The sequence below is a fragment of the Heptranchias perlo genome, chromosome 9 (assembly GCF_035084215.1).
Source record: "Heptranchias perlo isolate sHepPer1 chromosome 9, sHepPer1.hap1, whole genome shotgun sequence".
Classification (NCBI taxonomy): Eukaryota; Metazoa; Chordata; class Chondrichthyes; order Hexanchiformes; family Hexanchidae; genus Heptranchias; species Heptranchias perlo.
This window is the reverse complement of record NC_090333.1, coordinates 12705451-12729994: the sequence shown is the minus strand read 5'-3', so window position 1 is coordinate 12729994 and position 24544 is coordinate 12705451. Positions and strand designations below refer to the sequence as shown.

The following is a 24544-nucleotide window of genomic DNA, read 5'->3' as shown; positions in this document are numbered from 1 at the left end:
TTAATTGTATGATTTATATCAATGTGTTAATTGTATTCAGGTGGTGGGTATCAATTGGGAACTCTGTGGTATCCTTTTTATAGGAGTTTATCTAGGGTGGGGGGGGTGTGTGTGTGTGTGTGTGCGCGCAAGTAAGGGGAATCTCTAGTTGTTTCCAAGCTTTTATTCATAAAGACCAGGCTCCAGTATTCTATTCTTCACCACATGGCTATCCATTTATAACATCCCCTATCGGTATACGACTGGTGAGGTGGTCGCATCCCTGGGTTCGACCCGCCATTCCATTGCCATGTTCCTGGGCCACAGAGGCCTTCTCCTCTACCAGATTTTTGAAGCTTCCCTCCCCCTCTACTATTCTGCTGTAAACATTCACACATACAATCATAGAAAATAGGAGCAAGAGTAGGCCATTAGGCCATTCAAAATGATCATGGCTGATCATCTAACTCTGTTCCCGCTTTTTTCCCCATATCCCTTGATCCCTTTAGCATTAAGAAATATATCTATCTCCTTCTTGAATACATCTAATGACTTGGCCTCCACTGCCTTCTGTGGTTGGGAATTCCATAGGATCACCACCCTCATCTCAGTTCTAAATGGCATACCCCGTATCCTGAGACTGTGACCCCTGGTTATCGATTCCCCAGCCATCGAGAACATCCTCCCTGTATCCAGTCGGTCTAGTCCTGTCAGAATTTTATATGTTTCGATGAGATCACCTCTCATTCTTCTAAACTCTAGTCAATATAGGCCTAGTCAACCCAATCTCTCCTCATACATCAGTCCTGCCATCCCAGGAATCAGTCTGGTAAAACTTCATTGCACTCCCTCCATGGCAAGGACATCCTTCCTCAGATAAGGAGACCAAAACTGCACACAATACTCCAAATGTGGTCTCACCAACGCCCTGTACAACTGCAGTAAGTTGTCCGAGCCCGCATGCAGCAAGACCTGGACAAGATCCAGTCTTGGGCTGATAAGTGGCAAGTAACATTTGTGCCAGATAAGTGCCAGGCAATGACCATCTCCAACAAGAGAGAGTCTAACCACCTCCCCTTGACATTCAACAGCATTACCATCGCCGAATCCCCCACCATCAACATCCTGGGGGTCACCATTGACCAGAAACTTAACTGGACCAGCCATATAAATACTGTGGCTACGAGAGCAGGTCAGAGGCTGGGTATTCTGCGGCGAGTGACTCACCGACTGACTCCCCAAAGCCTTTCCACCATCTACAAGGCACAAGTCAGGAGTGTGATGGAATACTCTCCACTTGCTTGGATGAGTGCAGCTCCAACAACACTCAAGAAGCTCAACACCATCCAAGATAAAGCAGCCCGCTTGATTGGCACCCCATCCACCACCCTAAACATTCACTCCCTTCACCACCGGCGCACTGTGGCTGCAGTGTGTACCATCCACAGGATGCACTGCAGCAACTCGCCAAGGCTTCTTCGACAGCACCTCCCAAACCCGCGACCTCTACCACCTGGAAGGACAAGAGCAGCAGGCACATGGGAACAACACCACTGCACGTTCCCCTCCAAGTCACACACCATCCCGACTTGGAAATATATCGCCGTTCATTCATCGTCGCTGGGTCAAAATCCTGGAACTCCCTTCCTAACAGCACTGTGGGAGAACCGTCACCACACGGACTGCAGCAGTTCAAGAAGGCGGCTCACCACCATCTTCTCAAGGGCAATTAGGGATGGGCAATAAATGCCGGCCTCGCCAGCGATGCCCACATCCCATGAACGAATTAAAAAAAAATCCCTGCTCCTGTACTCAAATCCTCTTGCAATGAACGCCAACATACCATTCGCCTTCCTAACTGCTTGCTGCACCTGAATGCTCGCTTTCAGCGACTGGTGTACAAGGACACCCAGGTCTCGTTGCACCTCCCCTTTTCCCAATCTATCACCATTCAGATAATAATCTGCCTTTCTGTTTTTACAACCAAAGTGGATAACCTCACATTTATCCACATTATATTGCATCTACCATGTCTTGCCCACTCACCCAACTTGTCTAAATCACATTGGAGCCTCTTTGCATCCTCCTCACAGCTCACATTCCACCCCAGCTTTGTGTCGTCTGCAAACTTGGAAATGTTACATTTAGTTCCCTCATCCAAATCATTGATATATATTGTGAATAGCTGGGGCCCAAGCACTGATCCCTGTGGTACCCCACTAGTCACAGCCTGCCACCCGTTTATTAAAGGACCCGTTTATTCCTACTCTCTGTTTCCTGTCCGTCAACCAATTCTCAATCCATGCCAGTATATTCCCCCCAATCCCACGTGCTTTAATTTTGCACACTAACCTCTTGTGTGGGACCTTATCAAAAGCCTTCTGAAAATCCAAGTACACCACATCCACTGGTTCTCCCCTATCTATTCTACTAGTTACATCCTCAAAAAACTCCAGTAGATTTGTTAAGCATGATTTCCCTTGCTGACTTTGTCCAATCCCATTAATGCCTTCCAAGTGTTCTGCTTTCACATCCTTTATATTGACTCTAGCATTTTCCCCACTACTCATGTTAGGCTAACTGGCCTGTAATTCTTTGTTTTTTCTCTCCCTCCTTTTTTTAAATAGTGGGGTTACATTTGCCACCCTCCAATCTGTAGGAACTGTTCCAGAGTCTATAGAATTTTGGAAGATGACCACCAATGCATCCACTATTTCCAGGGCCACTTCCTTTAGTACTCTGGGATGTAGATTATCAGGCCCTGGGGATTTGTCAGCCTTTAGCCCCATTAATTTCCCTAGCACTATTTTTTTACCAATACTGATTTCCTTCAGTTCCTCCCTCTCACTAAACCCTTGGTTCCCTAACATTTCCGGGAGGTTATTTGTGTCCTCCTTTGTGAAGAAAGAACCAAAGAATGTGTTTAATTGTTCTGCCATTTCTTTGTTCCCCATTATAATTTCCCCCATTTCTGACTGTAAGGGACCAACATTTGTCTTCACTAATCTTTTTCTCTTGACATATTTATAGAAGCTTTTACAGTCAGTTTTTATGTTCCCTGCTAGTTTACTCACTCTTTTTTCCCCCTCTTAATCAATCTCTTTGTTCTCCTTTGCTGAATTCTAAACTGCTCCCAATCCTCGGGCTTGCCGCTTTTTCTGGCAATTTTATATGTCTCCTCTTTGGCTCTAATACTATCCCTAATTTCTTTTGTAAGCCACGGTTGAGCCACCTTTCCTGTTTTATTTTTGCGCCAGACAGGAATGAATAATTGTTGTAATTCCTGCACCTCTGGACCCACCTTTTGTTTCTGTACTTGTCTCATTATCACCCTCTTTTTGCCTTGCACCATCATCATCATTATTGTCATTTAATCACTCCTACCCTAATGAGCATAGAAAGTGCAGGGGTGAAATTAAAAAGGAAATTAGGAAAGCAAAGAGAGGGCTTGAAAACATATTGGCAAGTAAAATTAAGAAAAACCCAAAAATGTTTTCTAAACACATAAAGAGCAAGAGGATAACTAAGGAAAGAGTACAGCCTATTACAGACCAAAAAGGTAGCCTACGTGTGGAGGCGGAAGATATGGGTACAGTTCTTAATGAATATTTTGCTTCTGTCGTCACAAAAGAGGGGTTCGATGCAGAGATTGTAGTTAAGCAGGAGGAGAAGTGTGAAATAATGGATGGGATAAACATAGTGAGAGAGGAAATATTAAGGGGTTTAGCATATTTGAAAGTAGATAAATCGCCATGCCCGGATGCCCAGGCTGTAAAGAGAAGCAAGGGAGGAAATAGCGGAGGTTCTCACCATCATTTTCCAATCCTCCCTGGCTACAGGCATGGTGCCAGAGGATTGGAGGACTGCTAACGTTGTACCATTGTTTAAAAAGGGAGAAAGAGATAGACAGAGTAATTATAGGCCAGTCAGTCTAACCTGGGTGGTGGGCAAATTATTAGAATCGATTCCGAGGGACAGCATAAATAGTCACTTAGAAAGGCACAGGTTAATCAAGGACAGTCAGCATAGATTTGTTACGGGAAAGTCGTGTCTGACTAACTTGATTTAATTTTTTGAGGAGGTAACAAGGAGGGTCAATGAAGGTAACACGTTTGATGTAGTGTACATGGATTTTAACAAGACTTTTTACAAGGTAGACTGGTCAAAAAAGTAAAAGACCATGGGATCCAAGGGAAAGAGGCTAGTTGGATACAAAATTGGCTCAGTGGCAGGAAGCAAAGGATTATGGTTGACGGGTGTTTTTGCGACTAGACGGCTGCTTCCAGTGGGGTTCCGTAAGGCTCGGTATTAGGTCCCTTGCTTTTTGTGGTATATATTAATGATTTGGACTTGAACGTGGGGGGGGGCTTGATCAAGAAGTTTGAAGATAATACAAAAATTGGCCATGAGGTTGATAGTGAGGTGGAAAGCTGTAGACTGCAGGAAGATATCAATGGACCGGTCAGGTGGGCAGAAAACTGGCAAATAGAATTCAATCCAGAGAAGTGTGAGGTAATGCATCTGGGGAGGGCTAACAAGGCAAGGGAGAGCACAATAAATGGAAGGATACTGAGAGGTATAGAGGAACAAAGGGACCTTGGAGTGCATGTCCACAGATCTCTGAAGGTAGCGGGACAGGTAGATAAGATGGTTAAAAAGGCATAAGGGAGACTTTCCTTTATCGGCCGAAGCATAGAAGAGCAGGGAGCTTACGCTAGAACTGTATAAAACATTGGTTAGGCCACAGCTTGAGTACTGTGTACAATTCTGGTCACCACATTACAGGAAAGATATGATTGCACTAGAGAGGGTACAGAGAAGATTCACGAGGATTTTGCCAGGGCTGGAGAATTTTAGCTATGAGGAAAGATTGGATAGGCTGGGGTTGTTTTCTTTGGAACAGAGGAGGCTGAAGGGAGATTTAATTGAGGTATATAAAATTATGTCAGGACTAGATAGAGTGGATAGATAGGACCCATTTCCTTTAGCAGAGGGGTCAGTGACCAGGGGGCACAGATTTAAAGTAATTGGTAAAAGGATTAGGGGGGAGCTGAGGAGAATTTTTTTCCACCCAGAGGGTGGTGGGGGTCTGGAACTCACTGCCTGAAAGGGTGGTAGAGGCAGAAACCCTCAACTCATTTAAAAAAGTACTTGGATGTGCACTTGAAGTGCCATAACCTACAGGGCTACAGACCAAGTGCTGGGAAATGGGATTAAGCTAGGTAGCTTTTTCGGCCTGCAAGGATACGATGGGCCGAATGGTCTCCTTCTGTGCCGTAACATTTTATGATTCTATAATCCACCCTATCACAGAACTTTTCCCTTTGTTCTTTTCCATTCCCATCCCTCTTTTCCCTGGCTCTGTATTTGCTTAAAAACTGTTAAATCTCTAACATCTTCCAGTTCTGATGAAAGGTTATCAACCTGAAAATGTTAATGCTATTTCTATCTTCACAGATGCTGCCTGGCCTGCTGAGCGTTTCCAGCATTTTCTGTTTTTATTCCAGATCTTGACTCATTCAGTCACTGTGTACCAGCGGCTCTCCACACAGCCTATCCAAACAGATTCTAACATGCGGCACATCTTCCAAGTTTACTTATTTGAGTGACATTTCTGAAATACCGAGCAACAGGAGGACTAAGATTGAGGGGTTGCGAAAGGAGAGTGTTCACTGCCCTTTCCTAAGCTAATTATCATCTTAAATGTCAATGTAAACTTCATTCTTGCAAAGTTGAAATAAAATAATTTGTGGCTTAATCCTCATTCTGGGTGTTAATTGTAACCAACAGTTTTCAAATAACATTACGTGTTACATTTAGAAACAACATTGCTGTAAATCCAAAACCTGGTTTATTGGAGTGTAACAATTTACTCCCATGTATCAGGCTGATCATTTTTTGCTCAAACGTTTATTTCAATGTAAGTTTCCCGTGAAAGAGGGCGGCGGCGGCTTGGGGTTGGGGGGGCGGAAAACAGATGCTTAACAGACACAGGTGTGCGGCATAGTTAATTAAAAATGGAATCAAAACTCTGCCTGTATCCAGAGCATATAAAGCTGGTCACACAAGCTGCGCAGATTTTTGTTTTTTGTTATGGTCTAGTTGTTACGGTAATAACAGTTTTAGAAATTTTGCTGCTTGTTGTAAAACTGCTGCAGGTGTTTTATTCCCCAAAAAAAGTAGCAATGACTGAAAGACACCAATTTAGGAGTTCCTGATGCAATCTACATTCTCAGTGAGAAACCAGAATGCAAGGAATGCCAGGGATGAAAAAAGGCCATTTCTCCAAACCAGATCCTTCCAGTATATTAACTCGCTTTGGCAACACATATACTAAAATTGGAACGATACAGAAAAGATTAGCATCTAATTGTATTCTAAGTAACTCCCATGCTTCTGCTCTACTACCTTGTGATTTATCATCCTTGAGAAAAAGTTTTCCTGGATACCTATTCTAAATTTACCTTCATTATATCTTGTGGCTCCACTTTCAAGTAATAATCTGCCTCCACCTTATCTATACCATTGTCTATTGTCATTGAATATAGTGGATTGATCCAGTTCAAGTCTTTGCATAGCGTAAATTGGACTCAATTACTCCTGAAAATAGCTTAACCTACCAGGCAGCACTGTTGATGGGAGTCGACAATTGGATTGAGCACTCAGCCTAATTTAATATGGCAAAGCCAAGTAGAACATACATCCATCATAGTGTTGTCACCAGGTTTACTTGGTTTATTGGCGCCAATACGTTATTGGAAAAATTGTACTTAAAATGTTTAATGGATTGCAATTTATTGAGATGCTCTGCATCCATCACCCCAAACTGCTCCCACCATTACCTTACCGTAATATATCTTGCAACACTATCTCCAAACACAACCCAGGTTCAGAAGGACAAAATCTATAACTGCACTGCTGGGTATACAGTTCAGGTTTACAAACTCATTGGAACAGGAGTAGGCCATTCAGCCCCTTGAGCCTGATTCGCCATTCAATGAGATCATGGCTGATCTGTATCGTAACTCCATCCACCTGCCTTGGCTCCTTATCCCTTAATACCCTTGGCTAGCAAAAATCTATTGATCTCACATTTAAAATTATTAATTGAGCTAGCATCTACTGCTTTTTGTGGGAGTCCCACACTTCTACCACCCATTGTGTGAAAAAATGTTACCTAACTTCTCTCCTGAATGGCCTAGCTCTAATTTTAAGGTTATGTATCCCTGTCCTAGACTCCCCACCAGCAGAAAAATTTTCTCTCTATCTACCCTATCAATTCCATTCAAAATCCTAAAAACCTCAATTGGATCATCCCTGAACCATCTATATTCCAGGGAATACAAGCCTAGTTTATGTAATCTTGCCACATAATTTAACTCTTGGAGCCCTGGTAACATTCTGGTGAATCTGCACTGCACTCCTTCTGATGCCAATATATTCTTTCTAAGGTGCGCTGCCCAGAACCGTACACAGTACTCCAGATGTGGTCTAACCAGGGCTTTGTATAGCTGTTGCGAAACTTCCTTCCCTTTATATTCTAGCCCTCTAGTTGTACATTCCATTAGCCTTTTTGATTATTTTTTGTACCTGACCACTACTTTTTAAGTGATCCGTGTACATGGACCCCTAAATCTCTTTGGACCATCAATGTTCCTAGCTATCCACCATTTTTAAAAAACTCAGATCGATCCTTTTTTGGTCCAAAGTGGATGATCTCACACTTACCTGCATTGAAATCTACCTACCAGTTTTGCTCACTCACTTAATCTATCAATGCCTCTTTGTAATTTTTTTATGTTCTCGTCTACATTACTTACTATGCCATTTATCTTTTGTGTCATCGGCAAACTTGGATATATGGATTTCTATTATGTTATCTAAGTCATAAATAAATATTGTGAATAGTTGAGGCCCCAGCTCAGATCCTTGAGGGACACCATGAGTCACTTCCTTCCAATTTGAGGACATATCCATTATCCCTACTCTGTCTTCTGCCGCCTAACCAATCTCGCAACTCCACACAAGACAATACCCCGCCCCCTAGATTCCAGCCAAAACATCCAATCTTCAAAAAGCAGCAGATTCAAATTTCAACCAGAATTCCAAAGAGGCTCCCATAACAACACCACAGGTGCATTTAGAAAAAGTGTGTGGTTTCGGTGCAAAGCAGTTTCATTTCACACTGATGCTACAATTGATATTGTAAATGCAGTCTAAATCCAGAGTCATGGCTACAGCCTGGCCCTGGTCCAAAGCAGAGCAAGACTCCCCGGAATATATGAATACAAAATTAAGGGGCAAGGAAGAGACCAGCTGGTCCATCAAGCCTGCTTCAGCAAGCTTACTGCCAGCACAGAATTGCAAATGCTTTGTACTGACACTGAACTTGTGAGTAAATGCAATCCATGTTCTGGTCATTTAATTTGAGCAACAAGAAGCTATTTATTTCAGTCTCAGAATGTTGCAACGATTTATTTACGCAAGGTGGAAACACTACTCAAGTTAGAGCATATCATAAGATTTTTTGGAATTTTCAAACAGTTGTCCAACTTTATAATAAGATCTTAAATAGCTGAACAAAAACAATGTTCATGAGGTCCTTCAGCTGTTAGGATAATCATCTCTCTGTTGCAAGGTCTCCAGCACATCTTGTGCTGGCTCCAGGTGTCCTACTCCCCCCATTATCAGTCCCCGTGGCTCCCAGGAACACAGGAAATTTGATTTTAATCCTCGCTGACTGTTCCATACAACCACAATCAATAAGTGTGAGAGAAGCAGATGACAGACTAGGAACTAGAAACAGGCTGCTGGGAGATTGAGGGGGGAGGGTCGGCCCACGAGCAGGTAAGTGCAACAAATTTTAACACATACCAATATCCTTAACTGAACTGTTAGTGACACTGCTGTATCATAGATAGCAGGCTTTTATATAGCCATTGCTCCTATGAATGGAAACTTCTCTACTTATTTGAGATAATCCCAAGCAGACTCAAAGATTGGTGTTGGTGATGCTAGCCAAGCATAGCATTAGAGACTTGAGTACAGAATCTAGGCTGACACTTCAGTGCAGTACTGAGTGAGTGCTGCACTATTGGAGATGCCGGCTTTTGGATGAGACGAGGCTCCATCTGCCCTCTCAGGTGGACATAAAAGATCCCATGGCATTATATCGAAGAAGAGCAGAGAAGTTCTCCATGGCGTCTTGGACAATATTTATCCCTCAACCAACATCGCTTAAAAAAAATTATCTGGTCACTATTACATTGCCATTTGTGGGACCTTGCTGTGCACAAACTGGCTGCCATGATTCCTATATTACAACAGTGGATTACACTTCAAAAGTACTTCATTGGCTGTGAGGCACTTTGGGACGTACTAAAGTCGCGAAAAGCGCTATATAAATGCAAATTCTTTCTTTTTGCACCCGTGGGCAGAGTATTTTTCCATCTTGAAAGGAATGATTGGGGAATTGTTTTTAGGATTCCAATATCAGATGGGGGACTTTCCAAATAATGTGTATCACCCTTTTTGGAACTCTATGAATTACCATTCACCATCAGGCTTTACAAATGTACTACATCCATTGTTATTCTCCCAAGTTCTGAGGGACAGAATAATACGTTACCTTGAATTACAGTATTTCGAGTGTTGCTGACATGTGACAGAACAATTTTGAAGTTAAACTCAGAGAATGCAGATTAATGACCAAATTAAAAGTGGTAACACGGTGGGTGAACCTTGCTGTTAAAATACTGGACATACAAAGTACTCGTAGATGTTGAGACTCTTGGGATTACTTCCTTATTAAAAACAAGGCTTCCTTTCAGGTTAAAAGGTACATTGCACCATTTCTGCTAACCCAGTGGGTCTCAGCAGCCAGTTATTCTACATCAATGAAAACAGCTCACATACCATATTTAGAGAAAGGAACCTTCAATGAACCGGTGTCCTTTTCATAACCCATAAATCAGATCTAGAACTTTTTTTTTTAATTGTAGCTAACATATTCTGGTTCTCTTTCAACTTTTTCAAATTACTTCCTATTACTGAAAGCTATGTGGACAATTCACCCCCCCCCCTCAAAATACCTCTAAAATGCTGATTCACTCACAGAAGTTTTTAAAAAACCCTTTCCATGCTCAATGAGATTTAGCAATATGCTTAGGTAATTACTAACAATTGTAAACCATTTGCGATACTTAATCGATTCCCAGAGCTAAAATTTTGCGATATTCCTCCATTATATCCAACTTGAAGAAGATGTGACATTATGAACAATGCTGGAATTCCACTACTTGCATATTGCAGGATAACGAGGTGCACGATCAAATTTGGGATTGTGATCTTCTGCCTCCGATGCTGACCATCAGCCGAAATCGTATTCTTCATCCGAAACCCCCAAAACTCCTTGAATCATAACTACATTACCATCAACCAAGCAACAATTGGTTTCAAAGCCCTTGGGCTTAAGATCACTATCCAATAACTCTTTGGGTGAAGAGTTAAACTCGTCACTGATGCCCTACACAGTCAAATAGTTGCCCACAATCCAACCTAACGGATAAAGAATAGCCACTTAGCGAGGTGCGGGAGGGTAGCCAGGATTTTTGACCCAATTCATATTCTCACATTAACTTGCATTCATATAGTGCCTTTAACATAGTAAAATGTCCCAAGGCACTTCACAGGAGCATTCAGACAAAATCTGACACAAGGAGATATTAGGAGACTGGTGGAGAGGGAATTCCAGAGCTTAGGGCCTAGACAGCTGAAGGCACAGCCGCCAATGATGGGGCAAAGGGAGGGGGTGGGGGGAATGCACAAGAGGATAGAATTGGAGATTTCTCAGAGGATTTTACAGGGATGGGGAGGGGCAAGGTCATGGAAAGATTTGAACACAACGATGAGAATTTTAAATTTGAGCCAATGTAGGTCAGCGAGCACAGGGGCAATGGGTGAACGGGACATGATGCAAGTTAGAATAGGAGCAGCAGACTTCTGGATAAGTTGAAGTTTATGGAGGATGGAAAATTGGGAGGTCGGCCAGGAGAGCATTGGAAAAGTCGAGTCTGGAGGTAACAAAATACATAGGTGGCCTGATCACCCAGGTTATTCCATGGCAGGATATGACACTGTGATCACAGCTCTCCACATTGCAAAGTTTCCGAACCTCATCCAGCTGCTCAGGGTGGAGGCTCGAAATCTTTCCACAGCATTTCGAGGGGGAAACAAAAAAACAGATCACTCTTGCAAAATTTTTAATAGCAGGTTTGAAATCAGGTTATCTGCTTGCCTTTTAAAATATTATCAGAGGCAACATGAGTCCTAGGCTCAACTCTTGGTCTGTGCCGAACTACCTAATTGCAGCCTGGGCAACAGTAGTAGCGCTGCAAATTAGACTCAAGTATCCATGGGCGAGACAGCAGGGAAAAAAAGTGTGTGCTAGAGAGGAAGAAAGAAAAAAGTGTGAGGGCTCCCATCCAGTTACCCCCTACTGGAAGGAGAGTGCATGCAAGGAAGATATCACAAGCTTTGTTGCGATGCCTTCCATGGTTTAATAGCTGCCCCACTTACTATATAGGCTCACATATGAAGATTGGCCATTTGGGCAAAGAACCAGATGGCAGCTGCTGGTGTCTGTGCGAACATACTTCAGCATAACTTGAGGCATTAGGGATAAACAAAGATGCGTAGAGACAAATCACCTTTAACTTCATCCTCCCTCTCCCTCCCAAACCCCCCCACCCCCTGCCACTCTCCCAACGTAGGATTCTACAGGAGCAATGGCAGACAAATAGGTAAGCGTATCAAGGGGTATGGATCAAAGGTGGTAAGTGCAGTTGAGGTACAGATCAGCCATGAACTAATTAAATGGCGGAAAAGGCTCGAAGGAATTGAATGCCCTACTCCTATGTTCCTAATAGAACGTGGACCCCTCAACTACTTTTGGTGCCAACACCATTACATGCTCGCCCAACAAATGTTGCATGGCAAGATACATTAAGATTATTAATCTTACTTCCCTTGGACACCCCGTTATGATGTAGAGAAAGGACGTTTCTGGTTTCTATGGCTCAGCCCCACCCCCTCGCTCCACCCACTGTAACTTTTAATTTCAAGCAGAGTACAACAAAAACTGCAGAACTCCAGCTCAGTCAAAACATCTGGCAAACAAATCCTTTTCCTACTTTGCAGAGAATTGAAACCCTGTAAGTTTTACTAGTGTATATATCATTCCTATAATAGAACCATAGAGGTTAGCAGCACAGAAGGAGGCCAATCAGTCCATCATGTTTGTGCCAGCTCTTTGCAACAGCTATCAAAAACTAAACCTCTCTCCCTGCTTTCAGGCCACACCCCTGTATTTCCTGTTTCAATTCTACTCTTCTCTTGAACTATACAGTAGTCACTAGGCAAGTTAGCATAAAGGCACTAATGCGTTATAGGAAAAACTGCACACAGCAAATAGCTGTACTCAACATGTTTGTTGTGTGATACTTGTAATTAATTCATTCATTAAATTTCTCCCATCGCTGCCCACAGATGCCAGACTTGTAACCACCAGAACTCAGCTGGTTAAGACAGATAGTAGCTGAGCCATAGCAACCGGAAACATTGTTTCCCTACATTACAACAACGACTTCACCTCAAAAGTACTTCATTGGCTTTAGGATGTCCTGAGGTCGTGAAAGGCACTATATAAATGCAAGTCTTGTAAGTTCCTTCCCCGGTATGTGCTGAGTTAGCTGCTCTACACGTGCTACAATTGGCCACGGTGCCTTTGGATTAGTGTGGGGAGAAAATAATTGTTTAAAAAATTGGCCAAGATTTCTGCATGTGGTCAGCAACCAGAAGTCCTTGCTGGAAGTGTACGTGTGTGGATATTGGTGTGATGTGGAGATGCCGGTGATGGACAGCTGCGCTCCCTTTCCACACACACACTCTCTCTCTCACTCTGAGGGTAAGGTTCAGGATGCACACTGGTGGCGGGGAACCTTGGTCACATCGCACCCCCCACCCCCCACCCCCCCCACAGCACGTGTTGGAAAAGCATGGCATGTGCTGCCTGCGATTTGTCAATACACATTGGCAACAGGCAAGACCCCAGTTGCACTCAGAAATTTATCCCATCTGTACAGGCTTACACCACTGGAGCAAAGTAATGGAGAGCAACCAGTGGAGCTGTAGGAATCCAGGAGAGTAGAGAATATTGGCAGGAAAAGACACACCATATGACAGTCTGTAGAAACAATGGAGTTCTTAAGGATTCATTTTCATCTGAATTCCTGAGAATCATTATAAAAATTTGAATACTTTGCTACAGATGGTACAGTAATATCATCCCCCCAACCCGCCTTCTCCTGTGCTTTTTGACAAGACTGCGTGCGCAGAAAACATAAACCTCACGAGATTCGAAACCTGCAGAATCTAAGAATCAAACTGAATAGTAATTCTCTTCAACAGTTTCAGATTTGGCTGATAACTTAAAAGAGAGATGGGAAATTAGGGCTATGCCAAATAATCTACTCAAAGTATAAAATTTAAATAACCGGTTAGTAACTAATGTAGTCAAGGTAAAATGTGCACAGTACCGTACACCACCTTGATTCTATCATCCACATCCTATTCTATAGAAGATTGATGAGCACTTTTTTTTTTGCAACAAAAACTTCATTGTGTGGTCACAAATATTTTAGTAAAGCATAATGGTGGGTGTGTGAAATGCCAATACTATGTTCACTTGAACTGCGGAAAAACACACAGCAGGACAATTATAGATTTTCTCTTCTAACACTTAGGCTGTGTCTAAGAACATTCAGAGTTATGTAACATTAGGAGGAAGTTCTGCCGATTACAACTCAATCACCAGTGGCGCTAATGGTAGGAGCTATTTGAAGTGATTAAGTAAGAACATCACACAACATTAAAGTATACCTGCTTACTCTGGAGTCCCTAAGGATTGGCCCCCCTCCTAATTCTCATTTACATCATCCGAAAACACGTCAGGTTCCATATGTACACTGACGACACCTAGCTCTCCCTCGACCACTCTGCTGCCTCTGATTTGTCGCGCAACTTGTCCAACAGTATTGGATGAGCGTAAATTTCCCGTAATTGTATATTGGGAAGACCGAAGCCATTGTCTTCAGTCCCCACCACAAACTTCGTTCCCTAGCCACCGACTCCATCCCGCTCCCTGCCCACTGTCTGAGGCTGAACCAGACTGTTTGCAATCTTGCTGTCCTATTTGACCCCGAGTTGAGTTTCCGACGCCATATTCTCTCCGTCACCAAAACTGCCTACTTCAACCTTCGTAACATCACCCGTCTCCGCCCCTGCCTAAGCTCATCTGCTGCTCAAACCCTCATCCATGCCTTTGTTACCTCTAGACTCGACTATTCCAATGCTCTCCTGGCCAGCCTCCCACCATGCACCCTCCATAAACTTGAGCTCAGCCCGTATCAAGTCCCGTTCACCCATCTGCTCGCTGACCTACATTGCCCCCCGGGCCGGCAATGCCTCGATTTTAAAATTCTCATCCTGGTTTTCAAATCCCTCCACGGCCTCACCCCTCCCTATCTCCATAACCTCCTCCAGCCCTACAACGCTCCGAGATCTCTGCACTCCTCCAATTCTGGCCTCTTGCACATACCCGGTTTTCTTCACTCCACCACTGGCAGCCGTGCCCCAAGCTGTGAGATTCCCTCCCTAAACATCTCTCTCCTCCTTTAAGCTGTTCCTTAAAACCTACCTTGGACCAAGCCTTGGGTCACCTATCTCCTTATGTGGCTCAATGTCAAATTTTGTTCGATAATCGCTCCTGTGAAGCACTTTGGAACGTTTTACTCTGCTAAAGGTGCTATAGAAATGCAAGTTATTTTGTTGTTAAATGCAAATGTAATAGTTCCAAAGTACTAAGCCCGGTGAAACACTGCTTAGAGATAACAAAGAAAAATTAAATGCTGCAAATCTAAATAAAAACAGTATGCTGGAAATACACAGCATCCGTCAGCTCCTAAATTGAGACGGCATCAATTTGAGTAAGGCCCTTCTACCATCCGAGAAACTGATCTGTCTCTTTTCTTTTTAGATAATCACAGGCCTGTTTCATAATTCCACCATTTTTTTTTGTTTTTGCCACAAATATACTCCTGACCATTACTGTTCTTAACTAGGCAAACAATGTAAAATGTAACCTGAACATGCAAATTCACTCAGCACAGCTTTACTGGGTAACACTATAAGCACATTTTTAACTGCAAAGTTGTGACAGTTTCATGTTTCAGAATAGAATAGAATTGATCATCCAAATACCTGGTTGGAACAATGCCAATATCTAGGCCGGAAGGATCCAAGGATTTTTGACTTCTTGGGCTGTAAAGGTGTGTACCATGGAGCCTAGGAGCCACATACAAAGTTTGAATCCCTGATCCCATAACTTGTATGGATCTGTTGGCAAGTTTCTGATACTAACAGATCTTGAAGTTCTGGTTTAGAGTTTAATCGACTAACGAGGAAACAGCACTAACAGTCCTTTTCAAACTTCCAGGCCCACAAAATTCAAACAGGACACCAACAAAATAGGCTACGTACAAACAGGGCTGAGTTGCCTGTATTTCTAGGGCTAGACTGCCAGGGCTCAGGGGCCCTAGTGTGGACACCCTTGATCTAGACTTTAGAGAGACAGGAACAGAAGAGAATTAATCGAAACAGAAGAACAAAAAACGATCAGTTACCCAGATGGTTATTTGTACATTACTTGGATACATAATGTATCAGCCCGAAAATTAAGTAGTAACGAGTGATACTGTTACTGAAGTAGCAGGGAAGGTGAAGTTACAATCAGATTTCAATTTATTACAACCTTCGCTTTCACAATGCGAAAAAAAAACGCGATTGGATTTTGCTGCTCGGTATTTTTAAGACGCTACTAAACACATGGCCCAACCGAGTGCCTCGTTCACACACGTGCAAACTTCCACCTGTTTCAGACAAAAAGGACTGTTCAGAGACGTTTCCGATTGCAAACTGACCTCAAAATGACCAATCTCCCAACATGTGCGAAGGACTGATTCGCAACCGCGCTCAGTTGCACCCCCTCCATACACACAAAAAAAAATACCGAATACCAGAGACTTTTAAAAACAAAAATCAAACAACCTTCCCCGGGAGTAGGAGCTGCATCTGCCGAACCTGCTCTAAGCACACGTGTTCCGCATATTTATCACCAAATAAAACGGGTTACTTCACCATAAAGTGCACACAAAGCAGAGCAGTGAGACACACTGGCCACTCAATCTACTGCAAGTAGAATTAATGCACCAGCTGGGTACTCCGAGTGGAAAAGGAAGTTACACACACATATTATACAGATTATATATAGTGTAAATATATATGTAAATGCACACGTGTAAATATATATGTAAATGCACACGTGTAAATAACGTATGCATCATATATACACACACGTGTATACATATATTCAAAAAATATAGGTATAACACACTATACATGAAATCATTTGAAATATGGTTGTTCCCTGAAAAAAAATAAAGCAAGTGAATTGAAATCCCTTTAATCTTGAGATTTTAAATATGCAGAAGCAGCCCCAGTAAGTGACAAAGAAGCAGATTCCAGTGTCAGACAATACTTTATTTTCTCCCTCAGGGGTCTTTTTGTCGGGGAGAAGGGAAACTTGTGGCTGTTGAGAAAATGATATTTAAACTGACAGTGAGGGGAGGGGGGGAAATCTCTCTTGGAAATGACTTGAGAAAAAGTTTAGTGGCTGGGCCGGGGTGGGGGGATTTGAGGGGAAAGCTGCTGACAGCCATCATTTGCCGTGTTATGTTGTGTTTGTTTCTCTCTCCGGACCCACCAGAAAGAAACTTCCCTCTCCCTCTAACTGGGAGACACGCGTAGGCCTCTCGGAGTCACGGAGGAATCCCCGGCCTCGCCTGATACCAACCCCCCCCCCCCGCCCTATCTCCCCTTTATGAGGGGGGAGGGAAATAAAATCTCCACAGTGACTGGGAGGAAACAATCGAGGCCAAATTCTGAAGGGAATAAAATGGAGGGGAGGGAGGGAGGGGGGGGGGAAGAGATAGGTTAGCAACAGCTTCAATAAATAAATAAATACACCCCCTCCCCTCCCCTCCCCTCTCCTCTCCCTCTCCCTACAGGACGGGTTCGCACCCTGCACCACATTTACCTCGGGGACATTCGCGCGTCCAATTTAATTCCTTATTAAAAGCGGATCTTTTATTGCCCCTCATTAAAATAATATTTTTTTTTCCCCCCGCCCGACCGACCGAGCGGTGATTGAAAGCCACCCATCGGCCGCGGGGGGAGGAGGGCCCTCCCGCACAAAGCTCGCTCGCTCGCTCGCTCGCTGCCTCACTCGGCGCCGCGGTTTTAAAGCCGCGTGAGCCGCTTCCTCTCCCCACCCCCCTCCCTCCGCCGCCTCGGGCTCTGCCACGGTACCCGGCCGTGAGTTTTGATTGTTGTTAATTATATATTTTGTTTTGATGGGAGGGGGGGGGGTTTGTTTTTTTTTTCTTTTCTCTCGGATTCTCCCCCCCCACCTCACACTTTCCTCTCTCCGAAGGAGGGAAGCGGGGAGACGCGGCCATGGGGGCCCCCCGTGCACTTACCTCACTTCCGCAATGTTTTGCAGCGGCGCCATCTTTGCCCTGGCCATGCAGCCTCCCAGAATCCATTGCGGCGGCCAGCGGCCAGGCTCGGCTCGGCTCGGCTCAGCCCTGCAGTGCTCAGATACACAGAGCAAGGTTCAACACTTAATACCAGGGCATGCAATGCATTTCTCACCCGCTTAAACCAACACCACCACCAAACCAAGAAAAAAAATCTATATTTTTTTTTTAAAAATTATTATTATTGAAATGAATTTCATTTTGGATTGAAAATCCCAGTAAAGCAATAATTATTAAAATGACTTGTTCCTTTTTTTGGGGGGTTTGAAATGCCCTTTTGTTAAAATCACTCAATCATTTTGGTTTAAACTTTTAGAAAAATAAAGTCTTAAAATATTAAATCATTCATTTTGGTTTTGAGAAGTCACTTTTTTTTTAAAAAAAAGTCAAATCATTTTTAAAAGTCATTTTTGGTTTATGATGCCTTTGTATTTGTTTGTGTTTTGGTGTTAAAAGTCACTTGGAAATATTGAAGTGATTCTAAAGTGAAAACAAAGAGTGCTGGAAATTGACAACGGGTCAATCAGCATCTGTAAAGAGAAAAGACAGGTTAACATTTGGGATGTGCAGCTTCCGTCATAAATATTGGTTCAAAAAATGTCACCATGTTAAAAAAAATCATTATTAAGGTCTCATGCATTTTGGTTTAAAATGTCTTTATTAAAACTAAAAAAATTATTCAATGACTCATTCACTTACAATATTAAAACAAATTAATTATCAAAAGGAATCATTCCTTTGTTTTAAAAAATACCAGTATATTAAAAATGAATAATAATCAAGGCCACCAATTAACAGTGACTAAATAAGTCAAATTCCTTTTTTATTACATGGAATTCATGGAATTTTACCAGCTTTGGGGATCGCATTCCTCAACTCCATTTATTTTTCTGTAAAATACACAAAGCTATGGGCTTCATAAGAATTATTAAAATGACTCACTCAAATATCTTCAAAAATAATTGTTATTGTTGTACTGGTGGCTCAATGAGTTTGACCAGTGAGTAGCTGAGCCATGCAGAGCATGTGTTAGCTGATCTAAGCTGGAGCAGTGTTTTTTTATATTTCAAAATATACTTTATTGCGTAAAATTTAAAGATACACACAGTCCAATGTAAAAGGACACAATTTCAAGCAATATAGTTCAAACCAATACAATGCAGATTGTACATACAACAACAGCAACTTGCATTTATATAGCGCCTTTAATGTGGTAAAATATCTCAAGGCACTTCACAGGGGCGTTATCAAACAAAATTTGACACTGAGCCACATAAGGAGATATTAGGACAGATGACCAAAGAGGTAGGTTTTAAGGGGCGTCTAAAGGAGGAGAGAGAGGTGGAGAGGCGGAGAGGTTTAGGGAGGGAATTCCAGAGCTCAGGGCCTAGGCAGCTGAAGGCACGGCCGCCAATGGTGGAGCGATTAAAATCAGGGATGCGCAAGAGGCAAGAATTGGAGGAGCGCAGAGATCTTGGAGGGTTGTAGAGCTGGAGGAGGTTACAGAGATAAGGAGGGGCGAGGTCAAGGAGGGATTTGAAAACAAGAATGAGAATTTGAAAATCGAGGCTATCCCAGACCAGGAGCCAGCGAGCACAGGGGTGATGGGTGAACAGCGTTGGTCCGAGTTAGGATATAGGCAGCAGAGTTTTGGATGAGGTCAAGTTTATGGAGGGTGGAAGATGGGAGGCCAGCCAGAACATTGGAATAGTCCAGTCTGGAGGTAACAAAGACATGGATGAGGGTTTCAGCAGCAGATGAGTTGAGGCAGGGGCGGAGACGGGCGATGTTACAGAAGTGGAAGTAGGCGGTCTTGGTGATGGAGCGGATATGTGGTCAGAAGCTCATCTCAGGGTCAAATAGGATGCCAAAGTTGTGAACGGTCTGGTTCAGCCTCAGACAGTGGCCAGGGAGAGGGATGGAGTCGGTGGCTAGGGAACGGAGTTTGCAGCGGGGACCAAAGACAATGGTTTCGGTCTTCCCAATATTTAGTTGGAGGAAATTTTCCAGTCAGACAAGCAGCGTGACAAATCAGAGAGAGTGGAGGGGTCGAGGGAGGTGGTTGTGAGGTAGAGCTGGGTGTCGTCAGCGTACATGTGGAATCTGACGTCGTGTTTTCGGATGATCTCATACTACAATCTCATTATTACAATTTAAAACACAATACATATCTTCTAATATATTCCATACAATGCAGTGGGATGGCCTTACACGGTGGCCTTTCCTCACAAAGTCTTTGCGCAAGCCGCATCTCGCTTCAGTGCTAGTGACACTACAAATGCCTGGTGTCCCTGGGACAGGGAAGGGAAAATTAACCCAGGTTCACACTTAACTACATGCAATGACCTCTGCTGAGAGTGTGCATTGATAGACATCACTGTTTTACTTTAGGATTTGACCTCAAATGTCTTGCTGAGCCCTTTTAGGTACTTTTAAATACCACTCTGTGCAAATTAACTGAGAAGTAACAAACAGCAGTGTTTTTAGTCTGTAAACAATATTCTAACTTGAAACTTTTTTTTGCCCTACCTGTTACTTTCTTAGACTCTTATCTCACATCTTGTTCTTGAGCATCTTGCTCAATAGCAAAGATCGCTCCCGTAAGCCCTCACTCCCTACAAACCAGAGTGCGTGTTTACACTTCCAATATCCAGTTAGTTTCAGCGATCCCAGGGGTCAAATAGAAACTCTTGTCACTGTATTTTAGCTTGCTGATGTCAGCCGTGGCGCACTCACCTCTGAATCAGAAGGTCATGGGTTCAAGTCCCACTTCAGAGACTTGAGCACAAAATCTAGGCTGACACTCCCAGTGCAGTACTGAGGGAGCACTGCACTGTCAGAGGTGCCATCTTTCAGATGAGCTCGGTCTGCCCTCTCAAGTGGACTGAAAAGATCCCATGGCACTATTTTGAAGAAGGGCAGGGAAGATCTTATGGGTGCCCTGGCCAATATTTATCCCTCAGTTAACATCATTGAACAGATTATCTGGTCATTATCTCGTTGTTGTTTGTGGGACCTTTCTGTTAGCAAATTGGCTGCCATGTTTCCTACATTTCAACAGTACTTCATTGACTGTAAAGTGCCTTGGGATATCCTGAACTCATGAAAGGTGCTATATAAATGCAAGTCTTTCTTTTTTCTCTAAAATAACATGCTAACAGAGTGCTCCTAGACCACAGGGCCCTCGGGTCCTATTCTCACCTCCACCTGACCGGCCTGGTGCCACCAACCTCACTGTCACCAGCTTTTTGCCACTTAGCACCTGCTTCAAATGTCCCCAGCTTCTCCTGTCAGGCCTCAGCGTCTGGCCTCCTGCTCTTCCAGGCTCACCACCTCTCTTTGGGCCTGGGTCCACTCCACTCCCATGAGGCTGGCATCTGTTCCCTATTCATTATCAGAAAATTTGTGTATATAATATTGGAATCATTCATCTGTTGGGGATTTATATAACAATTTATAATATTGGAATCATAATAATTTATTGGCTATTTATATAATTTAATATTTACAGATTTAATAGCAATTTGTAATATTGCATTGGAGATTAAGATAAACAGTTGCAATATTTTTTTAAAATTTTGCCACATGTGTGGCAAAATTTAGTGTTTTACTAAAAAGATCAGAAGCAATTAATTTTGGTTTAATGTCAATAATTAAAAAGTATTAAAGTGACTCACTCTTTGATTTAAAGATACAACCTAGTTTAATATATATATATGTATCCCACATGCCTTCACTGTTGGCCACGCATGTCAAACAAAAACAGCAAAAACTTGCATTTATATAGGGCCTGTAACATAGAAAATAGCCCAAGGCGCTTCGCAAAAAGTTAAGGAATGGACACCGAGCCGTGGAGGGAGAGATTATGAAAGGAACATAGGAACAGGAGTAGGCCATTCAGCCCCTCGATCCTGTTCCGCCATTCAATTAGATCATGGCTGATCTGTATCTTAACTCCATTTACCCACCTTGGTTCTATATCCCTTAATACCCTTACCTAACAAAAATCTATCAATCTCAGTTTTGAAATTTTCAATTGACCCCCAGCCTCAACAGCTTTTTGGGGGGAGAGAGTTCCAGATTTCTACTCCCCTTTGTGTGAAGAAGTGCTTTCTGACATCATCCCTGAAAGGTCTAGCTCTAATTTTAAGGCTGTGCCCCCTTGCTCTGGACTCCTCTACCAGAGAAAATAGTTTCTCTCTATCTACCCTATCAACTCATTTAATCATCTTAAACACCTCAATTAGATGACCCCTTAATCTTCCATACTCAACGGAATACAAGTCTAGTCTATGCAACCTCAGAATTTAACCCTTTTAGCCCCGGCTTCATTCCAGTGAATCTGCGCTGCACACCCTCCAAGGCCAATATATCCTTCCTGAGGTCCAGTGCCCGGAACTGAACACAATACTCTAAATGGGGTCTAACCAGAGCTTTATATAACTGTAGCATAACTTCCACCCCTTTGTATTCCAGCCCTTTTGAGATAAAGGCCAACAATCCATTAGCCTTTTAAATTATCTTTTGAACCTGTCCACTAGCCTTTAGTGATTTCTGTACTTGGACCCCTAAATCTCTCTGCTCCTTCTCGCCATTTAGAAAATACTCTGACCTATCTTTCTTAGGTCCAAAGTTGCTGACCTCACACTTTCCCACATTGAAATCCACCTAGAATCATAGAAGTTTACAACATGGAAACTTCTATGATTCTATGTCCATGTCGCCCAGTTTATACCACTAAGCTAGTCCCAATTGCCTGCACTTGGCCCATATCCCTCTATACCCATCCTACCCATGTAACTGTCCAAATGCTTTTTAAAAGACAAAATTGTACCCGCCTCTACTACTGCCTCTGGCAGCTCGTTCCAGACACTCACCACCCTTTGAGTGAAAAAATTGCCCCTCTGGACCCTTTTGTATCTCTCCCCTCTCACCTTAAATCTATGCCCCCTCGTTATAGACTCCCCTACCTTTGGGAAAAGATTTTGACTATCTACCTTATCTATGCCCCTCATTATTTTATAGACTTCTATAAGATCACCCCTTAACCTCCTACTCTCCAGGGAAAAAAGTCTCAGTCTATCCAACCTCTCCCTATAAGTCAAACCATCAAGTCCCGGTAGCATCCTAGTAAATCTTTTCTGCACTCTTTCTAGTTTAATAATATCCTTTCTATAATAGGGTGACCAAAACTGTACACAGTATTCCAAGTGTGGCCTAACTAATGTCTTGTACAACTTCAACAAGACATCCCAACTCCTGTATTCAATGTTCTGACCAATGAAACCAAGCATGCTGAATGCCTTCTTCACCACCCTATCCACCTGTGACTCCACTTTCAAGGAGCTATGAACCTGTACTCCTAGATCTCTTTGTTCTATAACTCTCCCCAATGCCCTACCATTAACGGAGTAGGTCCTGGCCCGATTCGATCTACCAAAATGCATCACCTCACATTTATCTAAATTAAACTCCATCTGCCATTCATCGGCCCACTGGCCCAATTTATCAAGATCCCGTTGCAATCCTAGATAACCTTCTTCACTGTCCACAATGCCACCAATCTTGGTGTCATCTGCAAACTTACTAACCATGCCTCCTAAATTCTCATCCAAATCATTAATATAAATAACAAATAACAGCGGACCCAGCACCGATCCCTGAGGCACACCGCTGGTCACAGGCCTCCAGTTTGAAAAACAACCCTCTACAACCACCCTCTGTCTTCTGTTGTCAATCCAATTTTGTATCCAATTGGCTACCTCACCTTGGATCCCGTGAGATTTAACCTTATGTAACAACCTACCATGCGGTACCTTGTCAAAGGCTTTGCTAAAGTCCATGTAGACCACGTCTACTGCACAGCCCTCATCTATCTTCTTGGTTACCCCTTCAAAAAACTCAATCAAATTCGTGAGACATGATTTTCCTCTTACAAAACCATACTGACTGTTCCTAATCAGTCCCTGCCTCTCCAAATGCCTGTAGATCCTGTCTCTCAGAATACCCTCTAACAACTTACCCACTACAGATGTCAGGCTCACCAGTCTGTAGTTCCCAGGCTTTTCCCTGCCGCCCTTCTTAAACAAAGGCACAACATTTGCTACCCTCCAATCTTCAGGCACCTCACCTGTAGCGGTGGATGATTCAAATATCTCTGCTAGGGGACCCGCAATTTCCTCCCTAACCTCCCATAACGTCCTGGGATACATTTCATCAGGTCCCGGAGATTTATCTACCTTGATGCGCGTTAAGACTTCCAGCACCTCCCTCTCTGTAATATGTACACTCCTCAAGACATCACTATTTATTTCCCCAAGTTCCCTAACATCCATGCCTTTCTCAACCGTAAATACCGATGTGAAATATTCATTTAGGATCTCACCCATCTCTTGTGGTTCCGCACATAGATGACCTTGTTGATCCTTAAGAGGCCCTACTCTCTCCCTAGTTACTCTTTTGCCCTTTATGTATTTGTAGAAGCTCTTTGGGTTCTCCTTTGCCTTATCTGCCAAAGCAATCTCATGTCCCCTTTTTAACCTCCTGATTTCTCTCTTAACTCTACTCCGGCAATCTCTATACTCTTCAAGGGATCCACTTGATCCCAGCTGTCTATGCATGTCATATGCCTCCTTCTTCTTTTTGACTAGGGCCTCAATCTCCCGAGTCATCCAAGGTTCCCTACTTCTACCAGCCTTGCCCTTCACTTTATAAGGAATGTGCTTACCCTGAACCTTGGTTAACACACTTTTGAAAGCCTCCCACTTACCAGACGTCCCTTTGCCTGCCAACAGACTCTCCCAATCAACTTCTGAAAGTTCTTGTCTAATACCATCAAAATTGGCCTTTCC

General features: G+C 43.1%; 1 protein-coding gene across 6 annotated transcripts in view; it reads right to left on the bottom strand.

The window, feature by feature from the left end:
• The window catches only part of zzz3 (zinc finger, ZZ-type containing 3), a 107354-nt gene extending 89628 nt beyond the window's left edge, over positions 1–17726 (bottom strand). For 2 of the 6 annotated variants that reach the window (XM_067989861.1, XM_067989866.1), the window contains exon 1: positions 17634–17664. The gene's annotated coding sequence lies outside the window, so the exon portion shown is untranslated. Of the gene's footprint in view, positions 1–15297; positions 15382–17633 lie in introns of those variants that run through there. The other 4 variants (XM_067989865.1, XM_067989862.1, XM_067989864.1 and 1 more) reach the window with 4 other exon arrangements.
• Between the last annotated feature and the right edge of the window lie 6818 nt (positions 17727–24544).